At 39.6% G+C, this 24,999-nt stretch overlaps 1 pseudogene; it reads left to right on the forward strand.

Moving 5' to 3' along the window:
• The window catches only part of LOC119255061 (KIF-binding protein-like), a 76,490-nt pseudogene extending 53,811 nt beyond the window's left edge, over positions 1-22,679 (forward strand).
• The last annotated feature ends 2,320 nt before the right edge of the window (positions 22,680-24,999 follow it).

The raw sequence follows: 24,999 nt of genomic DNA on the forward strand, positions 1-24,999 counted from the left end.
CCAAAACAGAAAAGGAAAGAGAAGGATAAAGGACAAAGAATAAAGAATAAAGAAAGACTTACGGAACTGTCTGACTCCATGAGGAAAGGAAATACAAGATTTATAGAATCCCAGGAGGAGAGGCGAGAGACATGGGAACAGAGAAAATATTCAAGGAAATAATTGAAGAGAAATTCCCAAACATGAAGGAGCTGAAAATATACATACAAGAAGCAAGAAGAACACCAAACTTCCATGATAAAAAATAATGAAGCTGTCAAGAGGGAAGAAACAGATAACATACAAAGGAAAACCAACCAGACTGACATCGGACTTCTCCGAAGAAACACTACAGGCAAGGAGAGAGTGGAGGGACATAGTCAACAGACTCCAAGAAAATAGATGCCAACCAAGAGTACTCTATCCCGCAAAGCTCTCCTTCCTCTATGAAGAAAGAATAAGGACCTTCCCAGACAATCAGAAACTCTGGAATTTCATTATGACTAAACCCCCACTCCAAAAAATGCTACAAGGAGTCCTAAAACCAGAACCAACACAGAGATGAGTAAGAATGAAACAAGACAAAAAATAAAACCACAGAAAAGACAAACAAAATGGCAAATACAGATGCTAACATATTAATATTAACTTGAAATGTAAAGGGACTAAGCTCCTCAATAAAAACACACAGAGTCACAGGCTGGATTAAGGAAAAAAAACAACCTTTTGCTGTCTCCAGGAAACACATTTAACTGCAAAAGATAAATATAGACTGAAAGTAAAAGGATGGAAAACAATACTACAAGCAAATGGATCAAAAAAGAAAGCAGGAACAGCTATACTTATATCAGATAAAACAGATTTCAAACTTAAAAAGGTAAAAAGAGACCCAGACGGTCACTACATTATGATCAAGAGGACAATACATCAAGAAGACATAACACGCATTAACTTATACTCACCAAATGAAGGAGCACCAAAATATATCAGACAACTATTATCATCTCTGAAAACAGACATAAGAGAAAATACATATGTAGTGGGAGACTTCAACACACCACTATCAATAATGGATAGATCAATGAGACAAAAAGGAAGTAAGGACACTAAAGATCTAAATAAGGATCTAGACCTCTTGGGCTTAACAGACATTTATAAAACACTACACCCCAAAAAATCTGAGTACACATTTTTCTCAAGTGCACACAGATCATTCTCCAGGATCAATCACATACTGGGACACAAGATAAACATCAACAGATACACTAAGACTGAAATCATACCAACCATCTTCTCTGACCATGAAGGCATCAAACTAGAAAAAAAAAAACATAAAAAGAAGGCAAGGAACCCTCTTACCCCATGGAGGTTGAAACCCATACTACTGGAAGACCACTGGACTAACGAGGAGATCAAAGAAGAAATTTAAAAATACTTTGAGTTGAATGACAAGGAGGACACCAATTTCCTAAATGTATGGGATGCAGCAAAAGCAGTAATAGAGGAAAATATATAGCAATAGAGGCTCACATCAAGAAATAAGAAAGAACTCAAAGAAACAAACTAATCTCACATCTCAAGGAACTAGAAAAAGAACAACAACAACAAAATAACCTAAATCCAGGAGAAGAAAGGAAATAATAAAAATCAAAGCAGAATTAAATGAAATTGAAACTAAAAAAATAATCCAAAAGATCAATGAAACCAAGAGCTGGTTCTTTGAAAAAATAAATAAAATAGACAAACCCCTAGCCAGGCTCACAAAGGAAAAATGGGAGAAAGCACAAATAAATAGGATCACAAATGAAAGAGGAGAAATCACAACAGACACAGAAGAAATCAAAAGAATAATCAGAAACTACTATGAACAGTTATATGCAAACAAGTTCAACAATCTAGAAGAGATGGACAAATTCCTACATCTCTACAATCACCCAAAGCTAGATAAAGAAGAAATAGAACACCTAAATAGACCAATTACAAGCAGCAAAATTGAAATGGTAATCAAAACCCTCCCCAAAAACAAAAGTCCAGGGCCAGATGGATTCACAAATGATTTCTACCAAACATTCAGAAATGAATTAGTGCCTATCCTTCACAAGTTATTCCAAAAAATTGAGAAGGAAGGGATAATACCAAACACGTTCTATGAAGCCAACATTACACTAATACCAAAACCGAACAAGGAAAATGCAAAAAAGGAAAACTTCAGGCGAATCTCTCTAATGAACACTGATGCAAAAATCCTCAATAAAATTTTAGCTATCAGAATCCAACAATGTGTCTATAAGATAATTCACCGTGGCCAAGTAGGATTCATTCCAGGGACACAAGGATGGTTCAACATCTGAAAATCAAACAATGTTATCCAACACATCAACAAAAAGACATATCAAAGCCATATGATAATATCAATAGATGCTAAGAAAGCTTTCAACAAAGTACAACACCCAGGGAACTGTATGGGGACTATAACCAAGATGAAAATGCATACATCATGCAAAAATGAAAAACTATGTAAAAAATATATAAAATAAAAAGAAATTTTAAAAAGTGTCTGTTTAGGCCCTTTGCCCACTTTTTGATTGGATTATTTCTTTGTTGCTGGGTTATATAAGAATTTTGTATATTTTGGAGATTAGCCCTTGTCAGGTGTGTGGCAGCCAAATATTTTTTTCCATTCTGTAGGTTGCCTTTTTGTTTCTGTGATTGCTTCTTTTGAAGTATAAAAGCTTTTAAGTTTGATGTACTCCCACTTGTTTTTGCTTTTATTTCCCTTGCTGTTGCTGTTGAGCCCCCAAATACATCTTTGTAGTATATGTCCTATAGTGTGTCCCTTATAATTTCTTTCAAATACTTTATCTCTTCACTTCTTATATCCATATATTTAATCTATTTTGAAATAATTTTTGTATATGGAGTTAAGTATGAGTCTTGTTTCATTTTTTTTCAAAAGGCTATCCATGGTTCCCAATATCATTTATTAAAGAGACAACCTTTCCAGTTTTTGACCATAGCTCCTTTGTGAAAGATCAGCTGCCCATATTTCTGTGGGTTTATCTCTGTACTTTTAATTTTACTCCATTAGTTGCTTTCTGTTTTTTGTTCCAGGACCATACTGTTTTATTTGTGTTGCTGTGTAATATAAGTATAAAATCAAGAAGTGTGATACCTGCATTTTTTCTTCCTTTCAGGATTTTTTTTTTTTTTAGCTATTTGGGGCCTTTTGTGGTTCTGTATAAATTTGATAATTGATTGTTCTATTTCTTTGAAAAATGTCATTGGAATTTTGGTAGGTATTGCATTGAACCTGTAAATTGCTTTGGGCAATATGACCATTTTGACAACGCTAATTCATTATTAGCATGGGATAGCTTTCCATTTCTTTATGTCTTATTTCCTTTAACTGAGTTTTATAATTTTTAATGTACATATCCTTTAACTTCTTTGTTAAGTTTACTCCCAGGTATTTCATTATTTTTGTTGTCATGGTAAGTGGGATTGTTTTCCTTATGCTCCTTTCTTCTAATATATTGTTTGCATATAGAAATGGAAGGAATTTTTTGGTATTAATTTTAGCATCCTTACACTATTGTGTTAATTTATTATTTTTAGAAATTTTTTGTTGTATTGTTTTGGTTTCTCTAAGTATACTAACATGTCATCTTAAATAGTGAGAGTTTCACTTCTTTTTTAATTTGGATTACTTTTATGTCTTTTTCTTGACTAATGCTTTGGTTAACACTTCCTATACTATTTTGAATAATAGTGGTGATTGTGGATATCCTTGTCTTGTTCTTGATCTTAGTGGAATCACAAACTTTTTCACCATTGTGTATGATTGGACGCTGGGTTCATCAGATACGGTCTTTATAGTGTTTAGATAAGTTCCATTTATTCTCCAATTGTTGGGGGTTTTATCATAAACAGATGTTGGATCTTGTCAAATGCTTCTTCAGCATCTACTGAGATGATTGTGTGGTTTTAGTCCAAATTTTTGTTGATCTGGTGAATGATTGATTGATTTGCATATGTTGAACCAACCTTGCATTGCTGGTATGAAGCCTTCTTGATCAAGGTAGATGATTCTCCTTGATATGTTTCTGTATTTTGTTGAGGATTTTTGTATCTGTAGTCATCAAACATATTGATTTAAAATTTTCTTTATTTTTTTACTGGTATTGTTTGGTTTGGGTATTAAAGTACTGTACCCCTCATAGAATGTGTTAGGGAGTTTTCCTCCCTTTTTGAACTTTTTGAGGATATTGTGTAGGATAGGTATTTAATTTTCTTTGAAAGTTTGGTAGAATTCATAGAAAAAGCCAACAGGTACTGGGTTTTTATTCTTAAGGAGACTTTTTTTACTTTGAAAAAGTTTCTTTTTTTAATTTTGATTTTTTTTTACATTGCTGTTCATTTTTGTATATTGTTTGCTTTCTCCTCTCAGGTGTATTCCCCATAAAATTACCACCACCAAGACACAAATGAAATGACACCATAGTCTCTCATGCTCTTCCCTCCCCTGTTTTGCTCCCTTTCCTTCCCCTTCCACTGCTGAATGTTTCCAGTTTGTTCTGTGCCTGCTGGTTTTGTCTTTTTTCCCCCCTTATCCCTTGTATAGTTTCCCTATGTTCCTCCTATAAGTGAAACCATCCAAAATTTTTCTTTATCTTTCCGACTTATTTCACTGAGCATAATCCCTCCAGCTTCATCCATGTTGTGCAAATGACGTAAGTTCATCTTCTTTCATTGTTGAATAGTATTCCATTGTGCATATATACCACATCTCTTTGATCCAGTCATCTGTTTTTGGACATTTAGGTTGTGTCCATATCTTAGCTATTGTAAATAGTGCTACAATAAACATAGGAGTGTAGGTTTCCTTTTGAATTAATGTTTTTGTGACCTTTGGGCATATTCCTAACAGTGGAATTGCTGGGTCATCTGGTAGCTCCATTTTCAGTAGGTTGAGGGTCCTCCACACAGCTTTCCGTAGCGGTTGGACCATTTTCATTCCCAACAGCTGTGTAAGAGAATTCTTAGGGAGACTTTTTATTACTCTTTCAACTTTAGTACTAGTGATTGGACTGTCTATTTCTTCCAGTTTCAATCTTGGGAGGTTGTATGTGTCTAAAAATGTATCTATTTCTTCTAGGTTGTCCAGTTTCTAAAAAGACATTTGTAATAAACTCTTGTGATTCTATGTATTCCTGTCCTATCTGTTGTATTTTGTTTTTGTTCTATTTTTTTCCTTTCATTTCTGATTTATTAGTTTGGGTTTTCTCCCTTCTCTTCCTCATAAAACTAGCTAATAGCTTGTCAGTTTTGTTTATTTTTCTTTCAAATAATCAACTCTTGGTTTCACTGCTCTTTTGGACTATCTTTTTGGGTTCTATCTCATTTCTTTTTTTTTCTTTCTTATCTCTATGCACGCAAGAACTGGGGTTCAGGCCAGAGGTTCAGGAGGTAAGAGGAGTCACCAGAAACAGAGTGGGGAGCAGAACAGGCAGACTGACTGAAACACACTGCTGAGGGGAGCAGTGGATAACACAGGAGAGGTCTGCTGCACCATGTGGGTAGCCACAGCTGGGGATTGAACTCGTGCCTCAGTGGCTCCGGATAGCTCTCAGTTTGCATCTTAACCCCTTGCGCCGCCAGGGAGGCCCACTATCTCATTTATTTCTGCTCTGAATTTTTCTTTTTCATTCCTTCTAATGATTTTGTATGTATTTGTTCCTTTCTCTAGTTCCTTCAGCTTCAGAGTTAGCTTGTTAATTTGAGACTTTCTTGGTTTTTCATGTGGACCTATATTGCTATAAACTTCTCATACAATACTGCTTTTAGAGCAGCCCAGAGGACCTGGTAACTTGTCTTTCCATTTTCACTACTCTGTAGATACTTTTTGATGTCCTTGATATCTTCATTGGCTCAGGAGTTAATCAGAAGCATTTTGTTTTTTCTCTATGTGTTTTCATTTGTTCCAGCATTCTGTTTGTGGTTGATTTCTAGTTTTATAGCATGTGGTCTATGAAAATGCTTGATCTAATTTCTATTTTTGTATATTTTCTGAGAAATATTTTATGTCCTAGTATATGAACTATTCTTTTTTTTTAAGATTTATTTATTTATACAAGAACTGGGGTACAGGCCAGACTCGCTGGAGGGTGAGAGGATGTTTCCCACCAGAGACAGTGGGAAACAGAACAGGCAGACTGAAGAAATACACTGCTGAGGGGAGCAGGGGGTGAGACAGGAGAGGTCTGCTGCACCATGTGGGACCCTTGCTGGCCAGCCAGCATCAAACCAGCACTGCAGAGGCTGTGGACAGCCTCGCAGCGTGGCACTTAACCACCTGCACCACCAGGAGAGGCCCTGAACTATTCTTGAAAATATTCCATGTGCACTGGAGAAGAAAGTGTATTTATTAATTTTGGGATGGAAAACTATGAATGGCCAATAAATCCATCTGTTCTAACAGTATGTTTAAGGCCTCTATTTCTTTGCTAATTTTTTTTAAAGATTTATTTATTTATTTATTTATTTATTTATGCAAGCACTGGGTACAGTCAGAAGTGAGGGAGGGTGAGAGAATTCACCAGAGCCAGTGCGGGGAGCAGAGCAGGCAGAAGGACCGAAGCACACTGCTGAGGGGAGCAGCGGGCAGCAGGAGAGGTCTGCGCGCCATGTGGGACCCTCCTCCAGTGGCCAGGGAGCAGCCAGGGATCAAACTGGCGCTGCAGAGGCTGCGGGCAGCTTCGCAACCCAGCGCTCAACCGCTGTGCCACCGGGGAGGCCCTCTTTGCTAATTTTTTGTCTGGATGCTTATCCCTTCATGTTAGTATTGTCTTGAATTCTCTGGCAAAGATTGTATTTTGATCATTATGTTGTTTTAGATATATTAATAGTCTCTCTACATAACTAGGTGCTCCTATATTAGATACGTAAATAATGACAAGTTATATCTTTTTGGTGAACTGTCCCTTGCTCATTATATTGTGACCATCTTTATGCCTGATTACTTTGTTCAGTCAAAAGTCCATCTTACCAGATATGAGAACAGTAGTTCCTGCTTTACTCTTTGAGTAAGTTAGTCTATATAGCTTAATTTCAACCTATTATATTTAGTTTGTTTTAGTCTTTGGATTTTAAATGAGTCTCCTGTAAACACAGTTATCAATGATTGAAACTTTTTCACCTACATTATTAGCGTGTCTTTTTATTAGTGAATTCATACCAATCACATTTAGGGTGATTATTGACTGAACTATTTAGCATCAGTTATTCTATTTTTGATTGTTTTATCTTTCTGTTGTTCCTTTTTCTATTTGTTTCTCTCTGCTCTTTCTGCATGGCTTTTCTTAGTATTTATATCACTTTCTTTGTTTCTTCATCTGTGGGTCTCTATTCTGAATTTTTGGTTAGTGGTTACCATCAGAATTTTACTGAAATCCCTATATCTTCAGTCTTTAATGAGCTAGTGTCTGCTCTCTGACATATTATACAAGTTCCGTCCATTTTGTCTTCCCCCTTAGTATTTTGGTTTTGACTCATAGTATTCTTGCCCATGCTCTGAGTATTGTATTGCTGTTGTCATTTTGCTCAGAAATTTGTTTCTTTTTTTTTTTTCTTATAGAATTCCTTTCAACATTTCTTGAAAGGCAAGTCTGGTGCTGGAAACCTCTATTAGCTTCAGTTTGTCTGGGAAAACCTTTATTTAATCTTCATATTTGAATGATAATTTTGCAAGATAGAAAATTCTTGACTGGCAGTTCTTGTCTTTTAGAATTGTGACTACTTCCATGCTCTTCTTGCCAGGAGAGTATCTGGGCTGAAATCCAAGGAAACCTTAATTTGGGAAGCTTTGTAAGTTATTATTTTTCCCTATTTCCTGTGAATTTTTTTCTTTATCTTTGATTGTTGGTATTTTGACAGTGATGTGTCTAAGTATAGGTCTTTTCACATTTGTAATTCGTGTGTTCTCTCTGCTTCCTTGATATCCATATTTAATTTATTCTTCAGGTTTAGAAAATTCTGTTAATTTTTTTTTCTGCTCCATTTCTTTCTCTTCACCTTCTGGGTTTATGATTATTCTTAATTTTCCTCTTTCAATTGAATCTGATATTTCTCAAAGTTTCCTCATTTTTTCCTTTGTCTTGATTCTCTTCTTCTAAATGAATGATTTGTTCATTTAAGTCTTCTATATCTGAAATTCTTCTGGCAGTTAATTTTGAAGCATTTTTTAAATTACTATGCATTTCAGTCTTGTTGTAATCTCTTTATAATTAAATCTCTTTGGTGATGAACTCTCTTTGTTCCTAGATCTCCATTCTAACATCATGCACCTGCCTGTCTACCTTTCACTGACTTTCTAGTAGCTCACTTAGCATTCTTAATATTTTTGTTTTCAAGTGTTTGTGTGATTGTTCTTCTATTTCTGTGTCCTTTATATTTCTCCCATAATTTGTGTCCTTCTCATTTTTCTTTCCCATCTTGTGTTCAGATGCTTCTGGGATTTTTGTGTGATTTATACCTTATTTATCCTTTCCTACCTTTACTTAAAATTATATGAACATACTAGATTTTTACATAAAGAAAATATGAAATGATTCTTATTACATGCAAAGAAAGAAAAGTAAAAATAATGTTATTTGATTTCTTATAATGAGAAAGCATTTATTTATTATTTTCAGAACTGTAAAAAATAGTCTGCCAGAATATAAACTAAAATATCAAAAGCAATTAATCTCTGGATGATAGAATTCTAGATAACTTTTTTCTTTTGGTACAAAAGCTTACAACAATGCACAGATAACACTTGTATAATTAAAATAAATTTAAAAATCATAATATAGATCATTTATTGACATTGAAATAGTTCCATAAATAGATTACTAAGTGGGGAAAAAAACCCTACAATGCAGATTGTAGATGTTATGGTGATTTTTGCTTTAAAATGTGCACATACATAGTAAGAAACAGTGTAAGTGCATACATCAAAATGTTACTAGTGTTCATATTTGAGTGGTCAAATTTTGGTTAATTTTTTGTTTCACACTTTTTTTTATGTTTTCCAATATTTTGCATTAATCATTTATTATGTTTTAATGAGAGAAAAAATAACTATCATTAAATAAATTAGAAAACATAGATACACAAATGAAAGAATCAGAGATCGAGTCAGAACCCACAGATCTTCACAGTAGATTAGATGGCATGCTAGAATAATAATGTGACTCCTCTAGCTGAAGCAGAGAAGAGAGTTTTAAAAAATCCTCTCTGAAGGTATGCAGAAAAAATAAAGTTAAAAATGTGACATTTTGTCATCCACAACTTCAGGTAAGTCCAACACCTGCACAGACTACCTGCCCTCCCAGAGATTGCACCTAAACACCACTGTGGACTAGCAAAACTAAGAATTTCTGATATTGGCATCCCTCTTGTCCAGACCTTTGTAGGTCTCCTTATTTCCTGCAGTTGAACACCTTTCCAGGGTCCTACACTCATGTCATTGTTCTTGGCATCACCAGCTCCTCATGCCTCAATTGATGAGGGCCTTTATTTGATTATTGATGAGGCTCCAGAAGACAGCCTTTATTTTAGAGTAGATGCATGCCTCCCATTTGGCTTTGCATTCCTTCAAATTCTACGCTTCTGCTGATGAGAATGTTCTAGTCCAAGAAGTGAGGCCTGGCCAAGACCAGCTTCTGCTCCAGGCACAATTCCATGAAGAGGAGGTGCCATTTCCCCACCCCAGCTTCTAAATAGCCTTGGATTACAAGTCCCAGTATTCCATAAATCAGACTTGCTGAGTGGGGGAGCTACTAGTAATTAGGGGTGAAGCTGAGTGGGACTAGATGACTAGTAATTAGAGGTGCCGCTGAGTGGGACTATATAACCTGGAAGACAGGCAGGCCCACTCTCTTGTTTCTGCAGCCCAACTTTCACCCTAGTTCTGTGGGAAAGAAGACTTGGAGGAGACCCATGGAGGAAAGGTGTGGGGAGACTGTCCTTGACAGAGACAATAGTAGCTTTTATCTTGATTTGCTTTTTTGCATCTCTTTCCCTTCTGACCCAGGCTTGCCTGGCCCTTTTCTTGTGGTTCTCTGCTGGAGGGTGCCTTGGATTTGTGGCAAGCTTTTTGGCCTCAGCAGCCCTACTTAAGGCTGATTCTGTTTGGTTGAGCATTTGTCAATGAGGGGATAGGAAATCTGGGGAGTTTTATTAAGAAACTATTATTAGGAATATACTTTATTCTCTTCTTTCTGTATGCATATCAATTCTATTAAAGATCTTTCACACTAAGAGTCTGTTTCCTGTGTCTTTGTGCATACAACTGACCGGAATCCTTTCAGAGCATGTACCCCTTAACAATTTGGGGCCACTAGGTGCCCCTCAGTCATGTGCTAACACTCCCACACTGATGGGAGTTTTCACCTCTCAAGGGTACTTTTACTGCTGGCAGAAATAATCTCCATCTCTGCCATCTTGGCCAAAGCTATGTGCAAGATTCGCTCTCAGCAAGAATCTTACCCATTAAATCCTGCCTCATAAACTGTAGTCTCGTATATGACCATACCAGATGCTAATCACATACTGTTAGGTGAAAATAATCTCACCAAAATAACAAATCATGCATGTGGCTGCACAAGTTTTTCACTAAACTTATGCACAAAGGACACTTCAGGCAAATGCCTATTCTTTACTGCCAGCTTATGATGGCCCCAAGACCCATCAGATCTCTTGCTCCAGCAGCTGCGCTGCACCATGTGGATCTTCTAAAGATAATTTGTCCTCTGACTTCAGAATGTCCTAAACACCAGTGATAAGATAGAGAAGAGGTGAAAATGAATTCAACCAGAGTGCCCAGGGACCAACTAATTCGTGCACTCTGAAGGGGTCCTGCCATCCATGCATACAAAGGAAAAGGAAGCAGACTCTTAGGATAAAAGAACTCTAATAGGGGCCTCCCCAGTGGTGCAGCAGGTAGAGTGCTGCACTGTGAAGCTGTCCCCAGCCTCTGCAGCACAGTTTCGATTCTTGGCCGGCCAGGGAGATTTCCACATGGCATGGCAGACCTCTCCTATCTCACCGGCTGCTCCCCTCAGCAGTGTATTTCATCAATCTGCCTGTTCTATTCCCTGCACTGTCTCTGGTAAATCCTCTCACTCTCCCATGCCTCTGACCTGTACCCCAGTTCTTGTATAAATAAATAAATCTTTGAAAAAAATTAAAAAAAAACTCTAATAGAATTAGTGTGCATAGAGAAAGAGAAGAAAGGATGTTTTCCCAACAAATCACCCCAAATAACCCATTCCCTCATGGGTAAGGGACCAGCCAAAAAGAATTGGCCCAAAGTATAGCTATTGAGGCCAAAAGTCTAAAGCACCTTAGATTGTCACCTTGCCAAAAACCTAAGGCACCTTCCCATGGGGAATCATAGAAAAGGAATTCTGAAGCAGGCCCCAGAAAACTTGGTCAAAAGGAGTAAAATTGAAGTAATGGCTGCCACTGTCCAACTCCCCATATGCTTCTCTCCCATCTGTCTCTTTCAAATATCTCTACTGGTCTCCTTCCATGTGTCTCCTCCCGCATCCTCTTCCCAGCAATAACAGTGTGTAAGTTTGCCTGCAGGAACCAGATCTCTTCTAGTGAATTTGAAACAAAATATATTTTACCAAATATATTGATAACATTTGAAGATGTACTCAACATCTAGTTCTTCTTTCCCTGAGCCCACCAGCCTTCCATGTTAAATAGCTTCATCTGGCAGCTCAGTTCTGCCCCTCATTAAGTGGGACAGGAAACATGGTACCTCCCATTTTTATGGAGATGTCTGTGTAACAACAAGATAAGGGTATTAAAAGGACTAAACAAAGCCAATAGTCTCCAGACATGATTGACAGGGAAAATAATCTCTCAGTCCACTTCCATTTATAACTACTTCATTCTTCCAACAAAATTAATGTTTCTTTAAACTCTCCACTTTGGGGCCTCCCTGGTGATGCAAGGGGTTAAGCATAGCTCTGTGAAGCTGTCTACAGCGTCTGCAGCACGAGTTCACCCCCCAGCTGGCCACGGAGCAACCCACACGGCGCAGCAGACCTCTCCTGACTCGCCTGCTGCTCCCCTCAGCAGTGTGTTTCAGTCAATCTGCCTGTTCTGTTCCCCACTGTGTCTCTAGTGAATCTCCTCACTCCCCATACCTCTGGCCTGTACCCCAGTTCTTGTATGCATAAATAAATAAATCTTTAAAAAAATAAAAGAAAATCTCCATTTTGTTTCAAATTCACTTCAGAGTTCCATTTTCTTTGGAATTAAGGACAGAATCCTTGAGCTCCCCCTGGAGGGAGGAGTGTACTAGCAAGACTCTCTCCTCGGTAGTGGCTCTTGTTTCACACAACCCAGGTCATCTTAGGAGCAACCTTAGTTTATTTGGTAGCTGACGTTTGCCCTTTTCCAGCCAGCTTCAAGGGGATCAGTCTGCAATCTCCTGACATCTGACTGGGACTTCCGTCCTTCTCGTGTGTGTGCTGTTGTAGTCTTGATAAAGGAGGGTCACAGGGGCGCTAAGGGTAAAGAGAAATCAAATTAGAAAAACAAAGAATGTGAAATATTTTATTAATAATTTCGATGTTAAGAACATCTTAAAATGTTATTATCAATATATTTGGTGAAATAAAATATAGGATTAAAATTTAAAAAATAATAAAGTGGGGAGGAGGCTTCCTTGTCCTGCTGCATAAACAGCCTAGCCTGTGTTTCCCAGTCTAATCTTCCATGTTCTCCTCCAACACCAATATTATTAGTCTTCTTCGACTGCTGTATCCTTCTTCCAACCCTCCTCACATTACTTAGAATTGTTTTCTGACCCTCAATCCTTATGTCTTTATGAAAATATTTTTCTTCCTTAAAACCTCATGTTACCAGGTCAGTTTGCTCACACCAGCATTGATATTCCGTAGAATTTGTTTACAAAGCACTTCTATACATTGTTTTTCATTTTACTTATCTCTGCATAGCTTATTTGCTGTTTCTAACCAAATGACTAGGCAAGGTCTAGTGTGCAATAGATTGTCATTAGGTAAATTTCAAATCAAGTTGTTGAAGGATGATTACAAACAAACATTTTCAAAGAACAGAAAAAACTATTGCTTAAAAAAGAAAGAAGGGGGCCTCCCCTGGTGGCGCAGCGGTTGAGCGCTGGGCTGCGAAGCTGCTCAAAGCTCGCAGCACTGGTTCGATCCCTGGCCACCGGCAAGGGTCCGGCATGGTGCGACAGACCTCTCCTGCCGCGCCCGCTGCTCCCCTCAGCCGTGTATTTCGTCAGTCTGTTCTGTTCCCCGCTCTGGCTCTGGTGAATTCTCTCACCCTCCCACGCTTCTGACTGTACCCAGTGCTTGTATAAATAAATAAATAAATAAATAAATAAATAATAATAAATAATAAATAAATAAATAAATAAATTTTAAAAATAAAAATAAAAAAGAAAGAAGGGAGGAAAGAGGAAAAAAAGGTGTTTAGAAGTTAAATATGAGAATCTCAACATGCTGCTCACAGAGCATTGGACTGAAGATCAATTTCCATTTGGGCATTAATTAACTAAATGACTACGCAACTGTCCTCTAGGCAGCAGTTTCTTCTCTCAACATCCAAGGCAGTGGGTTATATGAGCTCTGAAGTTTATCACCATGCTGACATTGTGTGACTGTCTCCCCACTTGATAGCTGATTAAACAAGACAGCATCCATATTCCACTTATCACAGAGACTAGACTATTAGGTACACCGGCTAAACACTAGTTCATCTTCACACATAAAGAAAATATTCTACAACACTTTCAACTTAAAGGAAAAAGTTTACCTTTTCCATTGAGGATGCGTGTATACAGGAGTATTTACCTGGCAGTATGGTAATGGAGAACTGTACAGCTTATTTAATAAAAAATGTTGCAGAAATATTTAAATTCCCTTCTGGATGAGTATGGAAGAAATTTTCAGTTTTGTCTCTCACTAGTCTGAAATTTTTTTCTTATCATTTCTTCCTCAAGGGTTTATGATATGCCATTTCAGGCAGAAGTTTCAATTCCAGCAAATAAAAGAAAAATGAAAAAGAGCTATGTCAAAACAACCATATCTGGGAGGATGTAAAATCATCTGACAAAGATTGTTCTAAATGGTAAGCAAGAAAGGAGAAGGATAACACTTAGAAGCCAATAAGAAAAAAGGGGAAAGAATTTAAATAGGATAGGCCAGGAAAACAAACAGATTCCAGAAAATTAAAATAACACTTCTGGAACCTAGGACAGCTGAGATACTTAAGTTAATACATATGGTAGCAACTTATTTATCAAGAAATTTACAGCAACATGGAGCTCTATTAATGGCACTTCTGGAGTTCACTAAAATATTTGTAAAGAATTGATTTAATTTCACTATATCATTATGTTTTCCTGACTTATTTAAGAGAAATCCCAATTTCACTGTCCCTACAGATAAGTGGTGGTTTTTTTTTTAAGGATTTATTTATTTATGCATACAAGAACTGGGGTGTAAGCCAGACGTGTGGGGGGATGGAGGTGAGAGGATTCACCAGAGAGAGGGGGAGCAGAAAAGGCAGATCCACCAAAACACACTGCTGAGGGGAGCAGCAGATGAGGCAGGAGAGGTCTGCTGCACCACGTGTGTTGCTCGCTGGCTGACTGGGGATTGAACTTGTGTTGCAGTGGTTGGCAACAACTTGATAGTGCTATCTTCAACTCCTGTGCCACCAGGGAGGCCCAGTAAGTAGTGTTCTTTATCTCCTCTGTGGCTTTTGGGTGCTGTTTCCTCTCCCTGGAGTCCTCCTGGTATCCCACTCTTCAAAACCCATTTTAATCCTCTGTGACTCCAGTCAGCAAAGTAAGTTACTCCCACTGTCATTCCGCAGTCTTAACTCATAGCGCTTTCATTTTAATAATCATTGGGTCTCTAGCTGGGGAAATGCCAGGTGCACCCAGCTGGGGATCAGTGAAGTGAGGAGGGATCTGATTACAACAGCAATACTCAATTATAGGAAGTTAAGACTTTGTTTACTGAGCATCTAATACTAGTGTCTGTTTAAAAAGAAAAACCTTATGTTTTCTTCTGGTGCTGTTCTGAGTATATTCTGGGAGTCTAAATACAATCCAAATAATTGGAGGAGGGAGAATCAGAGGAGCAGGATGCTGAAATAAGAAGTAAAAAAAAAGAATACTCAGCTTTGGAAGAATTTGCAAGGACTAAGTTTATCGACGCCCACATCTTCTCTTAGTTATACTCCTACAGTTTATAGATCTCAGCATTACTCAGGGAAATGTTTCATGCTCTTTCTCTGATGAGAACAACCATAGTATTTCATACTTCTTATTCATAGCATTTTCCATAATTGTAAATGTGTCTTTGTACGTGATTCTTTGATGGAGGTCTGTTTCTACCACCGGGCTTATGCAAATAGTGACTTACTTCTACCTGACTTTGATCAGCACTGTACCCCAGGTCTAGAGCACAGACTATGGCACATGATGGGGTTTCAAAATTTGTAAAGTAGATGAACATTGTGGCATGAAAGGCAATAGGGTAAAGGGATGAAACACAGATTCAAAGGGACACAGATGTACAGTTACTTTAACTTAGCATTGCTTCCCGGTCTTTTGGCAAAGATCAAGTGTATTTTAACTCAGCAGTATTGCTATTGACCAACGACAGAATGATACATAAATGAATCCTCATGGGAGGGTTTTTCCTCCTGAAACCAAACATGTGATGTCTTTTCCAACACCACTTTCCTAACCTTCTGACATCAACTGGGTGTCAAACAACTAAATTGCATTCTGACTCTCTTTACCTATAGTTACCATCATATCCCACAAGTTACAGCCTCCCCCAACCTTGAGATACCAATCACATAATCCTGGCCACCTAGTCTTTGAAAATACAAGGTATACTGGGCCTCCCCGGTGGCGCTGCGGTTGAGCGCTGGGTTGCGAAGCTGCCCGCAGCCTCTGCAGCGCCGGATCCCTGGCTGCTCCCCGGCGGCCAGCGGAGGAGGGTCCCGAATGGCGCGCAGACCTCCCCTGCTGCCCGCTGCTCCCCTCAGCAGTGTACCTCGGTCCTTCTGCTTGCTCTGCTCCCTGCTCTGGCTCTGGTGAATTCTCTCACCCTCCCACGCTTCTGACTGTACCCAGTGCTTGTATAAATAAAATAAAAAATTTAAAAAAATAAATAAATCTTTAAAAAAAAAAGAAAATACAAGGTATAAAATTCAAGATTCCCATGGTACACTCCTCATTTTTGATTGTTCACTAAAATGACTCACAGAATTCAGGAATACACTTGCCTTTATTTACCAGTTTGTCTTAGAGAATATAAATGAATACCCAGATGAAGTACTTAGTGTGAGGTCCAGAAAGCTCCCAAGCGCAGGACCTCTACCCCTGTAAATTTGGTGTGCCACCCTCCCAGCTCCTCAATGTGTTTACTGCCCTGGAAGTTCTCAGAAGTCTGTTGAGGGTTTTTATGGAGGTTTCATTATGTGGGCAGGCTTGATTGAATCATTGGTGATTGAGCTCAATCTCCAGTTCTTTTCTCCTCCCTGGAGGTGAGGTTTGAAAGTTCCAACCTTCTAATCAAGGCTTGGATCAACCTCCATCTTAAAGCTATCTAGAGACTTGACTTGCCAAGAGTGGCCTCATTAAAAGATGCTCCGCTCACCCTTTTCACTCAGGAAGTTCTGAGGGTTTTAGGAGCTTTGTGCCAGAAACTGGGAACATAACAAATCTTTCTATGATACCACATATTGGAATGGATCTAAGGACATAAATTTAAGGGTACATACAGTTAATAAGTAGTTGGTAATGATGATGCCAACAATGTTGGCAACCAAAGTTTAAAAGGTAATAATAAGTCATTAGGTTACACTTGCATTTCATGGCAATTTATTTTCTACTAACTTGTTAAATAGGCAAATTAATGGCATCAGCATGCTTTCACTGAGTAATTACAACACTCCCCTCCCCACTTCATCCAGCCCTAATGCTCTCTTACCCTGAGTCATTCATTTGATAATTAGATGTTATAGATACCCATGAGAATGTTCAGCTGAATTAAATATTCTGGCATTGTGTTCCTGATCGTTTTTCTAGGAAGAGGTGGATGCCTTTAATAATCTTAAATCCTACGCAAGACATGAGTTTAGATCTGAACAACCCTCGCTTCTCCTATACTCCAGCATTTAATATATCAAATACTTTCAATAAAAACTAAAAAGTAGATTGATTATTTAAGGGAATCAATCAAATTACCACTCTATACACTACTGCTCAAAATTGTTGATGACAGGTAATGGAAGGAGATTGTATACAATCTTTATATTGAGACAGTCATTCATTCATTTCTTCAAGTTTCTGTTGAATGGTTTCTGTATGCCTGACACTAGCATATAGAACACTTCTATAATGAAGTGAAAATTGGAGGCTAATAGGAAATGAACTCAACATACAACCTGCCTGTAGTGGCAGGATGGGCACAGAGCAGGATCTCTATGGCCCAAGCAGATGGGTGGAGGAGAAGAGTTCTGGAGCCCTCTGTGGCTTTTTCAGGTTTTATTGGGATTTTACCAGGCACACAGCAGGCTGGGGTGCCAGGGGGCAGGGAGGCTGGCAGGTCTCCCAGACCCCAGCAAGTCTTCACTCTCTGGACTCTCTAGCGTTCCCTTCTAGTCTCTCCCTTGTTATGGTCTGTTCCATTCCTTGTGACACAGCCCTTATAAGCCCAGTCTCAGCCCAGGTAAACCCACCTATGTGTGCCCACACTCCAGGTGCCACCATCAGGCATGCATTCAGGACCGCAGGGATCCATCATCTATCCTAATGGCGGGAGGGCAGAAAAGCCTGACAATCATTGACTCTACACTGCCTTCAGGAAGCTTCCACTCTTGCTAGGGCAAGACTAAAAAGCAAATTAAAGAACAAATCTACAATTAAATACTAAGATAAAAGGAGCATTCCACAGACTTGGGATGGGAGGGTTGAGGAGGGGGGACAAAGGCAACCAAAATTGGGTTAGGAAAGTTTTCCTAGCAAGCGAGGTTTTTGTTTTGGTTTGTTTTGGTTTGGTTTTTTAAAGATTGATTTATTTATGCATACAAGAGCTGGGGTGCAGGCCAGAGACGCGGGGGGTGAGAAGATTCACCAGAGACAGAGTGGGGAACAGAACAGGCAGACTGACAAAATACACTGCTGAGGGGAGCAGTGGGGGAGTCAGTAGAGGTCTGCCGCACCATGTGGGCCACCTCCCTGTCTGTGGGTTGAGTTTGTGCTGCAGAGGCTGCAGATACAAGCTGTAGGGTAAAGTAAAAGGTATCAGGCTTTTCTGCCCTCCCGCCATTAGGACAGATGACGGAACCCTGTGGTCCTGAATGCATGCCTGATGGCGGGCACCTGGAGTAGGGTGTGGGCATAGGTAGATGGGATTCAACTGGGCTTTTTTGTTGTTGTTGTTTGTTTGTTTGTTTGTTTGTTTATTATACAAGCACTGGGTACAGTCAGAAGCACGGGAGGGTGAGAGAATTCACCAGAGCCAGAGCGGGGAACAGAACAGACAGACTGACAAAGTACACTGCTGAGGGGAGCAGCGGGCAGCAGGAGAGGTCTGCGTGCCATGTGGGACCTTCCTCTGGTGGCCGGGGAGCATCCAGGGATCGAACCGGCACTGCAGAGGCTGAGGGCAGCTTCGCAACCCAGCGCTCAACCGCTGCACCACCAGGGAGGCCCTCGACTGGGCTTTTAAGGGTGGCATCACAGGGACACCAGCAGAAGCCAATAGAAGGATGGAGAGCCCAGAATGAAAACCTGCTGGGGGCTGGGAGGCCTGCCAGCCTACCAGCCCCCCAGCGCCCCTGCCTGCCGTGTACCTGGTAATCCCAATAAAAACCTGCAAAACCACTGAGGACTCTCACTCCTCTTTTACCTGGTCTGCTGGATCCTAGAAAACCTGCTCCATGTCCATTCCTGACCCTACACAAGCTCATGTTAAAAATGAGCTAAATGAAAAAGATGAGATAGAAAGAAGGTATTTTAAGCAACAGGAAACATAAGTGAGAAAGGTGAAAACAGTCAGAAGAATACAAGTCATTTACTACAGGTCTTTACCAGAAATACTTTCAATTTCAGAACATTTATAAATACAAAGTTTGGCCCCAAGCAAAGGTGAGTCAATTCTTTCAGACATGCCAGGAGTTCGTGGCCAGCTGAGGTAATTTTAGTCCTGGTCAGGAGATATTGGGTTATACTTTAATCTATTTAATTCCCTAAATTGCAGGATGGCAAGCATATCACCATGAAACTCACCAGCAGGGCTGTGGGTGAACCAGTGTAGGTGAAGTGCTGTGAATGTGAGTCCACCCAGAGGGAGCTGCCTGAGGCACCAGCATGTTACACCTTGCCAGGCCTTCCCTCTCTCAGGACAAATCAGAAACCTTGAGCTTTGAAATGTTGCTAATTCAAAATTTAAAAATGCTAGCCAGCTAAGTGAAAAAGTTTTCAGGATGAATTCAGTCTGCCAATCACCACGTTGTAATCTTTGATCTTTGTATATTTGTGTTTTGTTTTGTTTTTTTTTTTTTTAAGCATCCAGATGATGAGCAGTTGTTGGGAAATAAAGAGTAAACTCTTTTTTGATTTTTTTTTTTTTAAATGTATACAAGCACTGGGTACAGTCAGAAGTGCAGGAGGGTGAGAGAATTCACCAGAGCCAGAGCAGGGAGCAGAACAGGCAGAAGGACCAAAGTACACTGCTGAGGGGAGCAGCGGGCACAGCAGGAGAGGTCTGCGCGCCATGTGGGACCCTCGCCCGGTGCCCAGGGATCGAACCGGTGCTGCAGAGGCTGCAGGCAGCTTCGCAGCCCAGCGCTCAACCGCTGCGCCACCAGGGGAGGCCCTGATCTTTGTATATTTGATGTGTTTGCGCTTTGCTTTCAGTATTTTACAAAATGATAAATGTGGACGTGTCCTGCAGCAGGAGGAAGGCACAAGTCTGGACAAGTTCTTGAGGAGATGAGGCTGCAGGAGTGCTCTGGCCTGTGTTCCGGGCCTGGTCCAAGATCCGTGAAATTCCAACCAAATTCCAATCCCAACTCTGGCCCTGTGGCAATTGAAATTGCATAAAAAAGCCCAAGGAGGCTCCATACCAGTCCAAAAATAGCCCGTGGCCAAGGTGGAAGAGATCAAGTTGCTAAATTCAGCAATCAAAAAAGATAAACTCATGCCACTTGCAGCAACATGGATGGAGCTGTAGAAGGAATTATGCTCAGTGAAATAAGCCAGAAGGAAAAAGAAAAATATCGGATGGTTTCACTTATAACAGGAATGTAGGGGAACCAAATAAGACATCAGTGTAAAAATAATAATAATAATAACAGTACAAAACACTACAAAGCAAAACCGGACAATTATAAATCAGAGACATCCTGGGGGAGGAGGAGGGAGAGGGATCTGAGGGAGGGAGGGAGGAGCACGGGGGACTGAGGTGATGGTGCACGGGGTGCCTTGGGGAAGGAGATTCTATGGGGACTCAATCTGAGGGGGTGGGGGGAAGCAAATATTGTCTAAAAAATGTAAAAAATGATAAATGTTTAAAAAATCCATTCAGCCACTTTATAACTTTTAATTGGTAAATTTAAGCCTTTTACATTAAAAGTGATTACTGAGAAAAATAAATAAATAAATAAAAGGCCCAGCCACCTGAGGAGGAGGAGCAGCTGCAGGTGGGTGGGGGAGGCCCTGGGGTGGTGGCCCAGGGGCAGGGAGGAGGGCGGTTTTCAGTTCTGTCTGGGGACCAACCTCACAGATACCAAGTTGCTATCTGTGCGGGGGGTTGGGGGGGGTGGTTTGGGGGGAGTACCTGGTGAAGTGTCTGAGGCTCCTTGGTGAATAGCGGCCTAACTTATATACCTTGTGGTCTAAAAGAGAAGAATGGAAACTGCAGAAGCTTAAGAAAAACGTGCTCAACAAAAGAGATCAAAAAGATTCAGGAAGGTTCATACTCCTATATTACCTGGCTCAATTCTACCAGCATATGGAAATATTTAAGAAGGCTACTCCTTACTGCTACGCTCTAAAATGCCAGTTTGAGCACAATGCCTACCCTATAGAGCTGGCTGTTTTTGCTGCTACCTTGTCACAGTTTACATCAATAAGTAATGCTTCATGGAGGCCAGCCACTGCTTTGTGCTTCGTGGAGGCCAGATATTAGCTGCGAGTGTCATTCTTGGTCAAACTGGAAAGATTTAAAGTACAGAAAACACTACTAATACTGAAGATGTGTGTAGGGTAAGGTAAAAGTATCAGGCTTTTCTGCCCTCCCACCATTAGGATAGATGAGGGAACCCTGTGGTCCTGAATGCATGTCTGATGGCGGCACCTGGAGTGGGTACACCTGGGCTGAGAGACTGCGTTTATAAGGGCAGCGTCGCGAGGATGCCAGCAGAAGCCAAGAATGAACGGAAGCAGGAGAGCAGAGAAGCAGAGAGAACACAAGAGAAGGCCGGAGAGCCCAGATAGAGTGAAGACTTGCTGGGGCCTGGGACGCCTGCCAGCCTCCCGGCCCCCCAGCACCCCTGCCTGCCATATGCGGGTAAATCTAAATAAAAGATCTGCAAAAGCCACTGAGGACTCTTTCCTCCTTTACCCGTCTGCATGGGATCATAGAAAACCTGAGCAGTGGCCTGTCCTGCCGCTACAATGTGCCAGGGCTTTATCATCAAAGGGGAGATAGGAAGATGGCTCAAATCCTGCTTGGCTCTCATGTGGAACGCCCAACTCTCCAGAGCGACAACATGGTCGAACTGGAGCTTGATAAACAACATGAATTTAGCGCTTTCAAGAAAAAGGAACTAGAGAGGAAGAAAACATTAGGGATAAAAGCTGTGCGTTTGGAACTGCAAGCTGTGTGACACCTTCTCTGCAGTAGAAGAGAAAGTGAGATATTTGATACCTTTAGATTTTGAGGAGACCAGGGAACTTTTCTTACTGTGACCTAGCACTGTGTCTTCCCGCCAAGAGTTCTTCCAGATTCACTGACAGTATTGAAGTTGCCCACGACCACAGTACTCTGTGTAAGGTGCCTGCTTTCTTGGAAACTGACATGGAGATCTGGGGCAAAACGCATATAAGTGGAGCAGCCATGCTAGAACCCCTAATTTTGGACCCAAATCCAAGATATTACCTGTTAGTCAACAAACAGATTCAGTTTGAAACTGCACATATGTACAATGACATGACTGATTTGAATGTTGCTCTTGCTGACAAGGTGGAGTATCCGGATTCACACATTGTAAAAGTAATAATCTTAATAAGTCAGCATTGAAGTACTGCCAGCTCCCCTCAGGCTCCCTGAGAGACCCAAATAAAGTATTTCCTGAGCCTTTACAGGAAGATGTTCTTCACCCTGTCACTTTAGCTAAATATCAAGCTGCCCATCTCTGGCAAAATCATCACTGCAGATCCCAAGAAAGAGTTAAAAAACTTGGCAACATCATTAGAACATAACTAATTAATTGTTGATTACTGTGAAAAGGACCTTGAGGCTGCTTAGGAAATAGAAATTGAGCTAGAACTTAATAAAGAGATGGTGAATCAGCGTCCAACAAAAATGGAGAGATTCAGAACAAAGATGGCTCTAAGTTAATTCTTCTGTTGATGAAAATGTGCAATATTTGAGATTTTTATCCCCTTAGCCATACAACCAAATTCCGCTGGCTATTACCTTTATAGCTAGATTGTGGTCTGAACCTGAGGCAGGCCAAATGAATCTTTTTTTTTTTTTTAGATTTATTTATTTATACAAGAACTGGGGTACAGGCCCAAAGAGTGGGAGGGTGAGAGAATTCACCATAGACAGAGCAGGGAGCACAACAGGCAGACGGACCAAAAACACTGCTGAGGCGCCATAAGGGATTCTCCCTGGCCAGCTGGGAGTCGAATCGACGCTGCAGAGGCTGCAGAAAGCTTCACAGCGCTGTGTTCAACCTGCTGCACCACTGGGGAGGCCCCCCAAATGAGTTTTTGCTAGGACCTTACTTAACAAAATAATTTATACCTAACTATATAAATGGCCTTTTTAAAGAGACATGTGATTATATTCTAAATTGCTTGTTTTGTATTTAAATATTAGTGCTTAATGGAGTCCCTAAGAGAAAAAAGACAGCTTACTGTACCTGGTAGACAAGCCTGTTACTGAATTAAAATTTAAAAAGTAATGTCTTATAATTATTTTTCCTAAAATATTTACCTTCCTAAATTCCCAACGAAGCCTCTCCTTTTTGAAAATACTTAAAAAACTTAGTTGTGTTGTAAAATGGTTCATCTTAACTACAGGGATGGGACTTTGTTGGAAATATAATAAACTGACTTGTTTCACTAAAACAAACAAAACCAAAACAACAAATGGTATTAACCCTTCATATTCAGTAAGAATAAATGCAGCTAGTTATTAATATAATAACTATGTTAATATTGTCAGTAGGAAGACACATACAATTAGTATAGAGATAAACATGTATATAAAAATTGAAAATGAAAGATTCGTGCTTATGAGATGTTCTGTTCAATAACAACAGTTCTGAAAAACAAGAAATCAGTTATTTAATCATGCATGCACCTATTCCATTAACAATAATATGCAAGAAAAAGAAAAAGTGACCGTCAGAATGAAAGAATTTAAGAGTGTGCAGCTAAAGAAGGAAGATCAACTCAGATGCCTAAATAAAATTAATTCTGAGCAAAGACAACCATTTGTGTAGGAAACTGAAGGCTGGATGTTGTTACTGAAACTTCATTAGAGCCACGGGTAAATTCTAGAGCTTAAGAACATTAGAGCTGCCAAGTTTTCTACACTGGCAACCTTCACCAAGGAGGGAATAACCTACCTCAACAATATTCAATGCAGTGGAAACTGGCCTATAGAGAAAGACAGCTGAGAGACTATATATAGAGAAAAAAAGTCATGCCTAGTTTGTGATTTTAAAGAAAACTTTTTTCCAAAAATATTATTTAAATGTTTAAAAATTCAAATTGTATAGAAAGCTATACAGTAGCAAACAAGTCTTCCTCCCAAGGTCTCCTTAACTGTTTAGAGGAGACAACTTCTTTTTTCATTAATTAATTAATTAATAATTGAGGGAATATTAGGATAATGCATCAGGTATTGCCAACATAGTGCACCCACCACCAAGATCACCCAGTCCACCACCACAGTCCACTCTTTTTTCTTACCCCTCCCCTAACCCTTGTTACTAGACATTTCAGTTCTATAGCCCATTTGCAAGGGTTAGTTTTTAAGCTTGTCTTTATGTGGCACTTATTTGGTTTCTTTGTATTCCACATATTAATGACACCACCCTTATCCTTCTGAATTATTTCACTCAGCATTATGTCTTCCAACTCCATCCATATTGCTGACAATAACATCGGTTTATCATTTTTTATCATTGAATAATATTCCATTGTGTGTCTTTACCACATCTTCTTGATCTAGTCACTGGGGTATTTAGGATGCTCAAAAAACATGGGAGTGGACATTTCCTTTCAAATTAGTGTTTTTTCATTTTTCAGGTAGATACCTAGCAGTGGAATTACTGGGGCATATGACAGATCCATTTTTAATATTTTCAGACACCTTCCTACTACTTCCCATAAAGGCTGGACCAGTCTGAGCTCCCACCAGTGGTGCAGAAGAGTTCCCTTTTCTCCACACACTCCCCAGCACTTGTTGTGGGCCATTCTCACAGGTTGAGATGGTATCTTATTATGGTATTATTTACATTTTCCTGATAATAAGTGATTGTGAACATTTTTCATGTGCCTGTTTAAAAGTCTTTATATCTTTTTTGGAGAAGTTTCTGTTTAGTTTTAATCATTTTTTTATTGTGTTATTTTTTTTCTTTTGGTTGAGTTGAATGAGTTCTTAGCAGATCTTGGTTATCAGTCCCTTGTCAGATGTGTGGTAT

This window comes from Talpa occidentalis, unplaced genomic scaffold (assembly GCF_014898055.3).
Source record: "Talpa occidentalis isolate TD23 unplaced genomic scaffold, MPIMG_talOcc4v2.1 talOcc4.3, whole genome shotgun sequence".
NCBI classification, from domain to species: domain Eukaryota; kingdom Metazoa; phylum Chordata; class Mammalia; order Eulipotyphla; family Talpidae; genus Talpa; species Talpa occidentalis.